Consider the following 13,748-nt stretch of genomic DNA (forward strand, 5'->3'; position numbering starts at 1 on the left):
AGGCATCGTATGAGGAAATCCAGTATTGTCGTTACATGTAGCAATTTTAGATCAACATTTATCAAATTACATAGCAATGCTCGCTGCTATGGAAGCAGTGAATGCCAGAATGGAAGAACGTGCATCGAAACTGCTAATCCTACGGCAGTTGACGTCATATATAATGTACGGTGAATCAGCTTCAACGACGACGACGAAGAAGGAGCGGTCCGTTTGTGTTCTTCCCCTGCTCGTTGTTTTCGCCTGAACTTGTGTTTTTCGGCTGGGTTTTCGCCTCCAGTGACCTGTAACGACGCTGTAACATCTCTGGCCCCTCCACGGTCCGACGGCAAGCAAAAGGATGACCCTTCGGGGTTTTCCTCTGCATCGGATCCCGCCCACCGGCCGCTAGGCCTAACCACTCTGTCTCTGAGTCACTGGCGGGTGCGACGCCGCGCACCTATGTCACGAATGTCGGAAAAGCTCTGCGTAGCGCTATCCACTCAACCTGGGACGACGGTCGCTGCATCTGACATCGCTTCAAACCCGGCACTGGATGACCTGCTGCCAATGGAGGTAACGCTACCGTCCCCGCTACCCCCGGCCGACCCCTCTACTTTACCAAAGCGGCCATCAGACAAAGGTGCGGCCCAGGTTACGACTGAGGTTTCCCCCTCGCCGGCGGCCAAACGGGTGTGTTCATCTGTCGCAAACACATCCCTGCAAGGGACCGATGGACGGAATACAGCACCGACAGCTACTTCATCCCGTACAGCCACCGCCACTTCCCAGGGCCCTAAAACCAATGGGCAGAGTTCCTCGGTGTACAAAGTTGCCATCAAACCTCGAGAGCGATTTAACATCCTCTCTCTTCCGACAAAGACACTGAAGCAGACGCTCGACGGATGCTTAGGAACAGCCGGATTTGCTGGCTACGCATACCACAACCGAACCAACACAGTATCTGTCTGGGTGTCGTCTCTTGAGGCTGTCCAGCGACTGTGCGCACTGGATCATATTCTTCTGTCGGCAGCAAAACAGCTACCTATACAAGCGTACCTGCTGTCCGGTACTGACATTCGACGCTATGTTGTTTCGGGAGTAGACCCCGGAGAGAATCCCGAAGACCTGCGGGCCAGTATCCGGTGCTCCACGCACCAGGTTCTTCTTGTCCGATACATGGGAGCTGGCCGCACGTGTCTCGTAACCCTTCGAGGCCCGTTAGAGCCGCCGGATCGTCTTTTCTACAACGGCTGCGTTCTTCGCCCACGTCCATACAAGGGCGGAGTGGTGCATTGTTATCAACGCTTCCGTCAGGGACACATGAGCAAGTCGTGCCCATTCCCTGTCACAGAATTACCAGTGACAACGGCCTCGGAACCACCGGCTTCTACGGCATCAGAGGCACCGGCTACGTCATCGTCCGTCTCACCGCAAGTTAAGTTTCGATGTGGTCTGTGTCGGACGGATGAACATGACATCACGGACAAAAAGTGCCCTACTAAGTGCAAAGCTACTCGTGCTAAGCGACGCGCGCTCCGACGCCAGTCCAAGCCCAACGATATTCCTCTGTCCAACCGTTTCGGCTGTTTGGCAGAGGAAAGCGAAGAAGTAGCAGAAGAAGACGCTCTGGAGCCTTTGGATTTCTACCAGCCATCGTACCGGGATGTGCTCCGCGGGTCCCGCCGACAGAAGAAACAGCACAGTCAAACAGTGCAATTGTCTCCGGTTACGGAAGAGCTAGGGGAGATAGACCAGCAGTTGGCTTTGCTGCAAACTGAGGTGACTAAGCTCACACAGCGCCGTGCCCGCTTAATTCATCGACCGCCCCGTCAGCCTCCACCGAAACAAGACCGGTCGAGTCAGCCCCGTTTCGCCCCATCAAGCATGACCCCACCAAAGCCTGTCCCTTCTGCTTTCACACACCATGAGCTTCTACAGTTTGTGGTGCAGCAGCTGTAGAACTTGGTGTCCGTGTTAGCAGCCCAACTAGGTTAAGTCTCATTTCACTATGCCTGTGCCACAATATATAGTCCAATGGAACTGTCGCGGCCTCACAGCAAAGATTGGAGAGCTTCGGGAACGTGTTCGCCTAGGCAAACTGCGAGCTTGGGCTTTCCTACTACAAGAGACAAACTCTCTACCTCGCCTACCAAATTTTACGGCTTACGCTACGCCATCCATACATGATCGGCGCTGTGGCTCCAATGGATCTCCGCCAGGCAAAGCCGCCATCTACGTGCTCACGGCTTATCCGCAGACTCAGATCCCCCTAGACATGTGGTGTACGGAATGGCAAGAAGTGGTTGCAGTGAAAGTTCAACTGCCCAAGTCAGCAATAATCTTGGTGTCATGTTATGTACGCCCACACAGCGGATGTGCGCCTCGTCTAAGATTGGGCTGGTTAACATCTCTACGGCATTCCCATGCTGCCCGCCCAATACTTGTGGCCGGGGACTTTAATGCCCCTCATTGCGACTGGGGTTATGCTACCTCAAGTGCACGCGGACGGGTGCTACTTGACTACTTCAGCGATGCGCACTTCACCCTGCTTAACGATATCTCATGTCCTACGCGCCGATGTACTCATCCCCGGATGCCACCCTACTCGCCCGACTTAACCTGGTGGCTTGGAAATGATACGGTCTCCTGGCACCGAGAGGCCGACTGCTGGGGCAGTGATCACCATCCCATCATGCTTGGCATTGTCCCAACCATGACGCGTCGCTTACGACGACGCTGCACTGTAACAAACTGGGATGTGTTCCGGGGCAACATCAACACAATGCTCACGGTGCCAAGTCCGGACCCCATCACTCTCGTTAAGGAAGCCCTGCGAAGCGCCCGTGAGGACACATGGGTAGAGGAATCCCGGCCGAAGCCTGACCTTCGACTCTTACAGCTATGGGCCCAGCGCAAACAAGCTGAAGTGGCTGCCTCCCGGGATTCCTCGTCTGTGGAGGCCAGAATACGCTTACAACGTCTGACTGCGGCTGCCAGGCGTCATGAGAAGCGTCTGTCAAGGCAGCGATGGCTGAGCTGGTGTGAATCGCTCGGCCCATCGGCGACTACGTCATCCATCTGGCGCACCTTTCGTGCGATGGAAAGTGGAGGCCGCACTCCAGATGCGGCAGCCAGTGCATGTTTGGCATCGGACAAGGATCCTGCTCAATTTGCCGCCGATGTTGCCCGCGCCTTGTTTCCTGCCTTTGACATTCTTCCAGCCAGCAACCCGTGCCCGTTTCCTCTGCCGAGTCACGTCGGTTCCTCTCCTCCTGACGACGCCGTGCGTGGAATTCAATCGCCTTTCACCATAGCCGAGTTCCTTGCTGCGATTGATCACGCCAAACATCGAACCGCTCCAGGGCCAGATGGCCTTACGTACGAGGTGTATAAGAACCTCGACGATCCAGCCCTCAGCAAGCTCCTTGACTCCGTTAACGAGGTCTGGCTCTCTGGTAACATACCAGAATCTTGGCTCCTCGCTGATATCGTCCCGATACCGAAGCCTGGTAAGCCACCCGATCAGCTCCCTAATTTGCGTCCAATAGCCTTGACGTGCACCCTGTGCAAACTGTTGGAGCGCATGCTGGCAACCCGGCTTCAATGGTGGATGGACACTTTCCGGTGGTATCACCCGGCGCAGATCGGGTTTAGGCCCCGTCTGGGTACCGAGGATGGGCTTGACCACTTCTCGTCAATGGTGTTACTGGGCGGCCGATCTCACAAAGTGCGCACAGTGCTTGCCATGGACATAAAAAAGGCATACGACAACGTTAGCCACGGAGCCATCTTGGAAATTCTCCAAGGCCTTCTTCTCCCGGGCAAGGTTTGCTCTTTCCTCCGGAACTTCCTCACCAAAAGATCCTTTTCGGTTCGCATTGGCGGGACGAGTTACGGTCACTTTACGCCTGTCCGCGGAGTGCCTCAGGGATCGGTAATCTCGCCCTTCCTTTTTAATGTTATGTTACCACTGGCCTGGCATCTCGGCTCTATGCCTGACATGCACTTTCTGATGTACGCGGATGACATCACAGTGTGGACTGTACACCCAGACCTGACTCGGCAAACCGCGTGCCTCTAACAAGCCTTGTCTGACACGCAGAAATGGTGTGAATATGCTGGACTGACACTCTCCGTCGAAAAGACAGCTATTCTGCCTTTGGCCAGTGCTTGGGGCCGTCGCCGACTGGCGATGTCTCCAATCGCATTGCAACTCTGCGGGCGACCCGTACGCACTGCCACCTCACTTCGCGTGCTTGGATTAGAAATTTATGCGTCTGGGTCAGCGTCTATGTGGATACGTTCAGCTCGCCAAAAAGCGGGACAGATGCTCCACCTCATCCGACGCATCTCACAGAAGTCTGGTGGCTCCTGTTCCAAAATGGCCCGTCTACTGGTGCGGTCTGTACTCCAGCCTCGGCTTGTTTACCAGGCACAATTCCAACACCTGAACCAGGCGGAGTGGGCTCGACTTGAGGCAGTTAACCGAGCCGCAATGCGTGCAATTACCTGCCTCCCTAGGATAACACCGATCCCGGCTCTTCAGGCTGAAGCTCAAGTTAACACCTTGGATGAGCTTGTCCATCAGCGTCGGTCCGCCCGCATGCATAAACTCACCTTTGTTGCTGAGGCAGCGGTGTTAGGAAATTACATGGGTCGTTCACTACCCACATCTCCAGCCTGCGTCGTTACCAGGCCACCTTGGCTATACCACCAGGTGACCGACAACAGGCCACTAACGCGACTTCACAATCGATGCAACGGACATACTGATACGCTGTTCCCGGTCGCACAAGAACTGGCGGCTGAGTCTCAACCCCAGGTGGTGCAGGCATTTGTGGACGCTGGGGCCAAGGGCTACGTGGTGACGACAACACTACAATGTCCTTCCCACCCAGAGGCCTGTCAGACGTGCTTCTACGAAACACACCGCACCCTGCCGTCTATGCTGGCTGAGCTTACGGCCATCCGGGACGGCTTGCAAGCACTAACTCCTGCTCTTCATCAAGCCCCTGGAGGTACTACTTTACAAATTTATACAGACTCCACGGTGGCCATACGTGATTTACGCCGAGTGAATAACAACTCGGCTATCTCGAGGGACATTCATGACATACTGGATACGTACCCCTGCCCTCTGCGGCTCTCGTGGGTCCGGCGAAATACGCTTCCCGCTCACATTGCGGCGGATGGTGCCTGCCACACTGCAGTTGTTCCACGACCATTGCCTTTACTGACATTAGATACCCCAGGACAGTTTTTACAAAAGAAAGATGATCTTCGTCGCGCCACACGAGCTCTAATTCCACCGTGTGGAACGGACCTCCCTAGCCGACTCGCTCGCTGGGAGGAGGTCTTGCTGCGAAGACTTGGTGTTGGTGTAGCCCTCTCTCCTGCTGTTACCCGGGAGTGGCCACCACGCTACCATGCCCCTTTCGATCAGAGCTGCCCCTTTTGCACGGCTCCTGCCGAAGATGCCGACACAGAACATTTGCTGTGGACGTGCCCTTCATTGCAAGCGGCCAGAACACGACACCTTCGAGGCACAGGCCTCCACCCTGGCAGACCACCTGACCCCCATCGGTGGATATGGGGACCCCACCACCACTCCCTCCTTGCGTTTGTTCGCGAAACGGGAGTTAACCTATACTTGTAGCATAGTATTTATGCCAACGGGCATACTGTCGCAAATAAAAAAAATAGAAAGAACCACAGTAAAAGTTCGTTATTTAGACACTGGTGGGATCCCGAAGAATTGTCGAATTATCCGATTGGCGGAATATCAAATGAACAACGAAAACGCGAAATTTTCCCCAGCATGACGCATTTGCCCAGCATTTGCCAGAGAAGTTTGTAATCTTCGTCTTTTTTTTTTGCGGGGGCGAATTTGAACGGTGCCGATCCCTGTAATAGCTGGCAGATACCCCGTTGCACACGAACTATGCGGAATTCGCTACCAAAAGTCCTCAAAGACGGAGAAGGCTTCCGGGGCTTCTTTTGCCGTGCGTTTCGGAGGCTGTGGCCAATAAAAAAAATTGGTGGCTGCGGCAGTTGGTCATAATCGTCAAGTTCCGACGAATCGTCATTGTCGGCACCTTTTACGTCCTTAATTATTTCTTCCTCGGTCAGCTGCCCTCGGCAGGGTCTTTCCAAACGCTTCGCTTCACAGAAAACCCACGTGACATGTGGGATGTCACTGCGTGCGCTATTGGGCGCTGACGGCTTGGGTTCGAGCCCCAGCAGGTCTGTCTCTTAGTTTTTTTGTTTTTTTTTTCATTTCCTAATTTACTTTGTAAATGTAATTTTTTTTCTATACTCAAATCTCTACACGTTGCTTTTGTTAATGCTGGCAATTTGGTATGTTTAGGTCGATTTAGGTTTGGGGCGGAGTTAATGACCACGTTTAATTACAGTTTGCATCCCGCAAGCAGACATGTCACGTGGGTGCTCTAGGCAGCGAAGCGTTTAGAAATACGCTGCCCAGCAACAGTGACACCATCATCGATAGATATACACATCATAGTTTCATGCTAATATATATTAGTATGAAACTCTATGATACACATCAACCCATTTCGGATGATGCCGATGACCGTGCGGTTGGCGTATGTGGCATTACTTTTTTTTTTCGCTGCACAATAGCACTGCTCTTGGCAGTGTCTTTTTTTTCTTTTTTTGCTCTCTGCGCATGGACTGGGCGAGCTCTGCACCGAGCAGGCTGCAACGCCAGGACGAATTAACCGGTGCGCTCTTAAATTTTCCCGAATTAACGATACTTCCGCGCCATAGAATCCGGACTGCCATAGGCAGTCCGGCGGAGTGCTTGACAGGCGCTACAGCTCTGCTTTATCTTCTAGGCATCCACCACGTCCGAACGACCAGCGGAGGCTTCGCAGCGGGAGCGGCTACATTGCGGCGAGCAGCAAGTGGGACCCCCCCTCCCCCTACCCCGATGACGTCACCCGGCGCTGCAAATCACTGAACGCCAACAGGAGCATCGATGCCTTAAAAGACGTCGCGGCAGACCGGAGGGTTGCAGTCCGGCGGAGTGCTTGACAGGCGCTACAGCTCTGCTTTATCTTCTAGGCATCCACCACGTCCGAACGACCAGCGGAGGCTTCGCAGCGGGAGCGGCTACATTGCGGCGAGCAGCAAGTGGGACCCCCCCTCCCCCTACCCCGATGACGTCACCCGGCGCTGCAAATCACTGAACGCCAACAGGAGCATCGATGCCTTAAAAGACGTCGCGGCAGATCGGAGGGTTGCAGTCCGGCGGAGTGCTTGACAGGCGCTACAGCTCTGCTTTATCTTCTAGGTAAGACACAGCGACCCGTTTTGTGGTCCTTTTTTCTGACAAGCACTTCGCTGGACTGCACCTTGTGTTAAGATGTCCGACGCATTATGTCTTTCATGCTTAAAGCCTCTGCCTCTTTCAGAAGGCATTAAGTGTCTTGCATGCAAAAATGATTATCACAAGGGAAAGTGCTCCGGCTCAACGAAAGCGGCACTCAAGAATATGTCGAAAAGTGACGCGGATTCTTGGACGTGTCCCACGTGTGTAAGCGGCGCGTCGCGATCGTCGAGGAAAAAGCGCGATAGCCAGTCTACGCGAAACCGAGATAGCCTATCTGACAAGAGCGATGACGAGGGTGCGACGAGTGAACCTTCGCTGAAAGATGTCATGAGTAGCATCACGGCGCTGTCGGCTAAGCTACACGAAGTGTTAGACCGGCTGGACAAGCTTGAAAGGAGCGGCGAAATGCAAAATGTGAAACACGATGACGCTCTTTTGAAGCTGACAGAACAACAAAAAAGTATTGAAGCCATGGAACAGGCTCTAGAGCATATGTCTGACAACTACGACGAAATTTTGAAAACGACTCAGGAAAATAAAACCAAACTAAAAGAACTGGAAGAAAAATCGGCATCGTTTGACGCCGCATTGTCAGAGCAGCAGTCAGAGATGGATAAGCTTAAGTCGAACTTAAACAGCCTTGAGGAATATTCTCGGCGGAAAAACATTGAAATTCATGGCATTGAAGAAACAGTGAACGAGAACCCCTTGAGCATCGTCTCCTCTTTGGCAGTAAAGCTAGGATTGAAAGCGCCTACCCCAGAGGAGATCGAAGCCATCCATAGAATTAAAGCCAAACCTGACATGACACCACCCTTGCTGGTGCGGTTTTCAACTACGACAATGCGGGACAGTTGGCTCAGCAAGCGACTTGCACTCAAGTCAGAGGATATTTACATAAATGAAAATCAGACTGCGTACACTAAGAGGCTTCTTTGGATGGCGAAAAGCGTGGGAAAAGAAAAATCGTTTGTCTGGGCACGGAATGGTAAAGTGTTTATGAAGAAACAGGAAGGAATGGCTGTCATGAAAATTGTAAATGAAGGAAGTCTGCTTAAGCTCCTGTAAACATGGATCAGGAATTCAGCACCTTTGATGACTGGATTACACAAAGGCAAAGCTGCATCAATAAGCAAAACAAACACCAGTCATTAGATTTGCTTCATGTAAATATTAGAAGCACGCATAAGAATTGGGATCTTCTTGGATTTTACACCGCTAAATGTATCTCCTTCCTTGACGTAATTGTATTAACTGAGGTTAATGTTGACAGTAGCACTATAAAGCAATACCAATTAGACGATTTTTGTCAGTACCACTTATGTAGGGAAAAAAGAAAAGGTGGAGGATTGGCAATTTACGTGAGGAAGGAATGGCTATGTCAACAAACGCTACTCTCGTTTAGTGAGGCAGAGGTAACTTTGCTCACTATCGAGAAAGCGCAGGCTTCCTATGTTATTGTAGTCGTCTACCGGCCACCAGGGAAGAACGTGTTAATGTTTTTGCATGAATTAGAGCAGCTATTAATCCAACTAAACAAACATGACAATCTTATCCTTGTTGGCGACTTTAATATAGATATATCCACACCTGGAAAAATGGGAGTCTCGGAATACCAAACTCTCATTTCAGGCTTTGGGCTCGAACACAAAATAGTTGGTATAACTAGAGAAGAGGTCCTCGGAGACAAATTAACTAGATCAAGCATTGACCATATTATAACCCGAATAGACGATGGGCAGACATCAGCCAGTATTATAAAACAAAAAGTCGCTGACCATTACTTCGTGACGCTTACCGTGCGCATGGATTACGGAGATAACTCTGACGAAAAGAAAATTAAACAAGTTTCAATTGTGGACAATGTAAAGGTTGACAAGTTCATAGCTGAGGAGCACTGGGACAATTTGATAGGTCTAGACCATACGAAGGCGTACGATGAACTCGTTTCAAAATTGCAGCACATATATAAGTCAAGCCAAAGAACGGTAACAATTAAACAAAGAAAGAAAGACAAACCATGGTTAACTCAAGAAATAATGGAGTTAAGTTATCTGAAGGAACGTTTGTACCGCAGAAGTAAAGCTAACCCAGCTGATGAAATTTTAAAACATGAATCGAGGCAAATGAGAAATAAACTTACCGCCAAAATAAGGCTGGCCAAGAACAATTACTACAAAAACAAACTAAATAGCTGCCGGAAGGATATAAGAAAATCATGGCAATTTGTAAACTCGTTAACGGGCAGAAAGCCAAAAGATGGCATAGACGAGGTTATTACTATCAACTTCCCTGAAAGACAAGCTGAGGAATTAGCAAATGACTTCAACAATTGTTTTTCGGACGCCGCCAGAAAATTAAGAAGTCAAAGTGTCATAAAACAGTCTCAGATATACAGTCCGAAAAGTAACATGCGTTCAGCGTATCTACCTGATATAACCGAGCAAGAAATATGGGAGATAATTAGAACATTTCCTATTAACAGAATGCCAGGTTACGACGGAATCCGAATTAGAGACCTGGTTGTGCATTTCGAAAAGCTGAAAGCATTGCTTATGTACATTTTTTCAAAAATACTAGAAACAGGAAAAATTCCGAGAGGAATGAAAATTTCATTGATTAGACCTGTCTTCAAACAGGGCAAAAAAGACCAATGCGAAAATTATAGGCCCATTGCTATATTGTCCTGCGTAGCCTGTATTCTGGAGAAAGCCATTTACAGGCGGATGATCTCTTTTTGCGAGGAGTTTCAGCTTCTGTCGGATGCACAACATGGCTTTCGTACTGGGAGAAGTACCATTACATTATTAGAGGATTTTGCAGATGGTGTAAACGAAGCAATTGATAGTAATAATATAGCCCTAGGATTATTTATAGACCTTAAAAAAGCATTCGATACCATTGACCACAGTATTATCATTAACAAATTATCATTGATCGGATTTCGCGGCATTTATACAAATTTGTTTAAAGATTACTTTGAAGACCGTTATCAACTTGTTAGAATCAACAGTACTGATAGTAACCGCTTACATCTCCGATATGGCGTGCCTCAGGGCTCTATTCTGGGACCATTACTTTTTAACGTGTACGTTAACGATATCTCAGACGTTAAGCTGCATTCTAAGATCTATCAGTACGCTGACGATACAGCCCTTGTATTAGCGGGGAAAAACGTATCCGAGGGAGTGGCATTGTTGCAAGAAGATATTAATAAACTTATAGCCTGGTTTGAAGATAATCACATCTATATTAACAAAGACAAAACCCAGCTTATTTGTTTTCACAGTCCGCATAGAAAAGTTGAACTACATGTCCCTTTGTATTTACATAATAATCTATGTAGAAATTGCAAATGTGCTAGTGTGAATTTTTCGACAAAAGTAAAGTACCTGGGCCTAATATTCGATGAAACGTTTTCATGGACCAGCCATATCGAACACCTCGCAACTCGACTAAGACAGGTTTGTGCATCAATATATAAAATTAGATCGGTTTGTGACGGGAAATTGCGTAAAATTATATACAAAACATTAGGGGAATCGATATTGCGGTACGGTGTCTCAATATATGGGTTAGCTTCTCCGTATAAACTAAGTATATTGAACAAAATACTCCGCAGGATTACCAGAAATATAGCATATGGCACAAGGGAATTCTCGGATGATACAACGAAGCTTATGGCAGCACACTCAGTTTTCAGCGTGCAGCAGCTATTTTTGTCTGTAACACTTACAAAAAACTTTTTCTCGAATGACTTTAAAATAAAGAATGTGAAAATCCGAAACCTTCGCAAAACTGAACTGTATAAAATTCCAAAAGTGTACACCAACTATGGCAAAAGGACTAGAGCATTTTATTTGCCATTTTACTTTAATAAATTGCCGAATGACGCTCAAGTAGTCTCTATGAAAGACGCTCGAACGTTAATCCATGCCTGGATTTCCGAGAATATTGCCTAAATAAACGCGACTGCAGAAGAAAATATCGAATCTGTGTTTGTGTGTGTGCGCGTATGTATATGTATATGTGTGTGTACATTTGCGTATGTATATGAGTATATGCATATATATGTGTGTAGTAGGCGTACATATATGTATGTGTATGTATATATATGTATGTATGTATATATGTGTATGCATATATGTATATGTATATGTGTATGTGTATATAATGTATATATATATATATATATATATATATATATATATATATATATATATATATATATATATTAGGTCTATTTCATGTGCTCTATTATCGCTTTGAGGCTTCTGTGGGCTCAGCTACGCATATAGTGCAAGTTGTGGAATTCTACCCTACGGTTGATGTTTTTGCAATAGACGTGTGTTGTTATTGCATGGTACCTGTCTCCCTCTGAATATATATATGTGTTTATGTGTAGATACATATGTGTATGTATATGTGTGTATATATATATGTATGTATATATATATATATATATTGTTTATTATAACAGTACAAGTTTTGGACGTTATTTCGATTTGATAGCAGAATGTATTGTGCCTTTATTATCTTTTTTTTTTTTTTCTCTAACCGACTGCCCTGCCCCGCATAAAAGCAGAGGTTGCTTACGCGGGCTGGTACTTGTATCTGTTTGTCATGAAGAGGAAATAAAATGTATGTATGTATGTATGTATGTATGTATATAATTGTATAGTTACCACGCGAGCAGGTAGAATTAACCGATTTTCCGAATTAACGGGGGTCGAATTAACGAGATTTCACCGTACTATCGGCTCCAGTAGCTGACATCTTACACCGGCCATCAGGTGAATTTAGCACTAGGGCCGTGTAGGAATCGCCTCTGCTTAACACGCACGAAAGCACCACTCATTTCAAAGGTAAACCTCGTCAGTTCCGGCCTGAGCGAGTGAGCTCTTTTTCAAAAGCGAACTGCCTTCCCACGCTGCGACGAGGCACGTCCGCTTCGGCAGCCTCCTTCCGGCCCGACCGAACAAAGTGGCCCGCTTATCGTAACGAGGAGACGTCCTGCCCTCGTCAAGCTGCCCCGTCTTGTTTCCCCCCGACTCGGTCCTTCCTTTCAAGACGGCGAAACTTCTTTTGCAAACATTGCGGTACACGATTTAAGTTCGTCGTTTTTCTTCTTCCAAGCCACTGTCCTAACGGCCACGCGCAATTTCGTTGTCCGTTACAAAAGTGTTTACTGGCAGTCTTTGAAGAATAGCGAAACACGGTGCTAAAGCGTTTCGAAACTTTGCTGGCGAGGCCTTCTGGCCCAGGTGGTGTTACGGCTTCCGTTTGTACATGTTCGCTTCGTGTGCCCTCCACAGCGCGTGGGCCGGTGCGTGCGCGCTGGGAGAACAGCCGCTTCCCGTCTCATCGCTGGAGCAGCCCTATCCTATTCCACCCTTACTTAAGCGTTCACGTAAGCGGCGGCAGTCGCTTCCGAAGAGCCCGGTCGTTTAGCGCCGGGTTGGCGACGACAAAGGAGTATTTTCGGAACCAGTTACGAGCGCATGGAAGGAGCGTGGCGAGTGATGTACGGCGACTGCAGGAACCATGGTGTGCATTGCGGAGACGCGCCAGCTACGCCGGTGAAAATGGATCAATCTCAACCTATCCCGTGATGGATTGTATGGAAGTATTTGAATGCGAAAGCATTCAATAATTAATTTTGTACCGTAAGCTACACTGGCCGAAGTTGAGCAGTTTCGCCGGGACCCTGAAGGGCCGTGCTGCGCAAGCGCAAGGAGCATTGGATTTGATTTGATTTGATTGGATTGGATTGGATTTGGATTGAATTGGATTGGATTGGATTGGGTTGGATTAAATTGAATTGTATTGAATTGGATTGGAAATCCAAGCCAATTAGAGTACGGGTGCGTAGAGAACTGGGTCTGCACATTCGCCGGTTTGCGCATTCCAGAAGAGTGGCGTCATAGCCGCGGCAGACGCACTGGCGCCGGCGCGTGCCCAGCTGTGCGCATCCGTTGCGCAGTAGGCAAGTCTGACGCTGCACCGGAGCCGCTTGATAGCCGTTTCGTATGACTCCTGGAAAGCCGTGCTCCGCATGCGCGAGGAGCAGTGACTGGACTGGACTGGACTGGATTGGATTGGATTGGATTGGATTGCTGAACCTTAGCTCACACTACTTATATCCTGGCATAACCGAGCTAAGCCGCTGATAATTCTTTATATACTCCTAGCTCTTACCTGCTGTTACTGAAGTGGGCAAGTGCATCATAAAACGATACTGATACGCTAAAAGAGGTACTCAGGTCATAGTACAAATAACAGCAACAAAAAGTAACTCATGAAAGTTTAGGAATCTTTCCAAGTTTTTTACAAAGCTATCAGTAGTATTAGGTTCCGCAAAACTCGCGGCTAAAGGTTATTCCAGTCCACAGTTGTCTTGCCTAAGAAGAAT

Source organism: Haemaphysalis longicornis, unplaced genomic scaffold (genome assembly GCF_048455015.1).
Source record: "Haemaphysalis longicornis isolate Haplotype H1 unplaced genomic scaffold, Haemaphysalis longicornis Haplotype H1 scaffold_12, whole genome shotgun sequence".
Lineage (NCBI taxonomy): Eukaryota > Metazoa > Arthropoda > Arachnida > Ixodida > Ixodidae > Haemaphysalis > Haemaphysalis longicornis.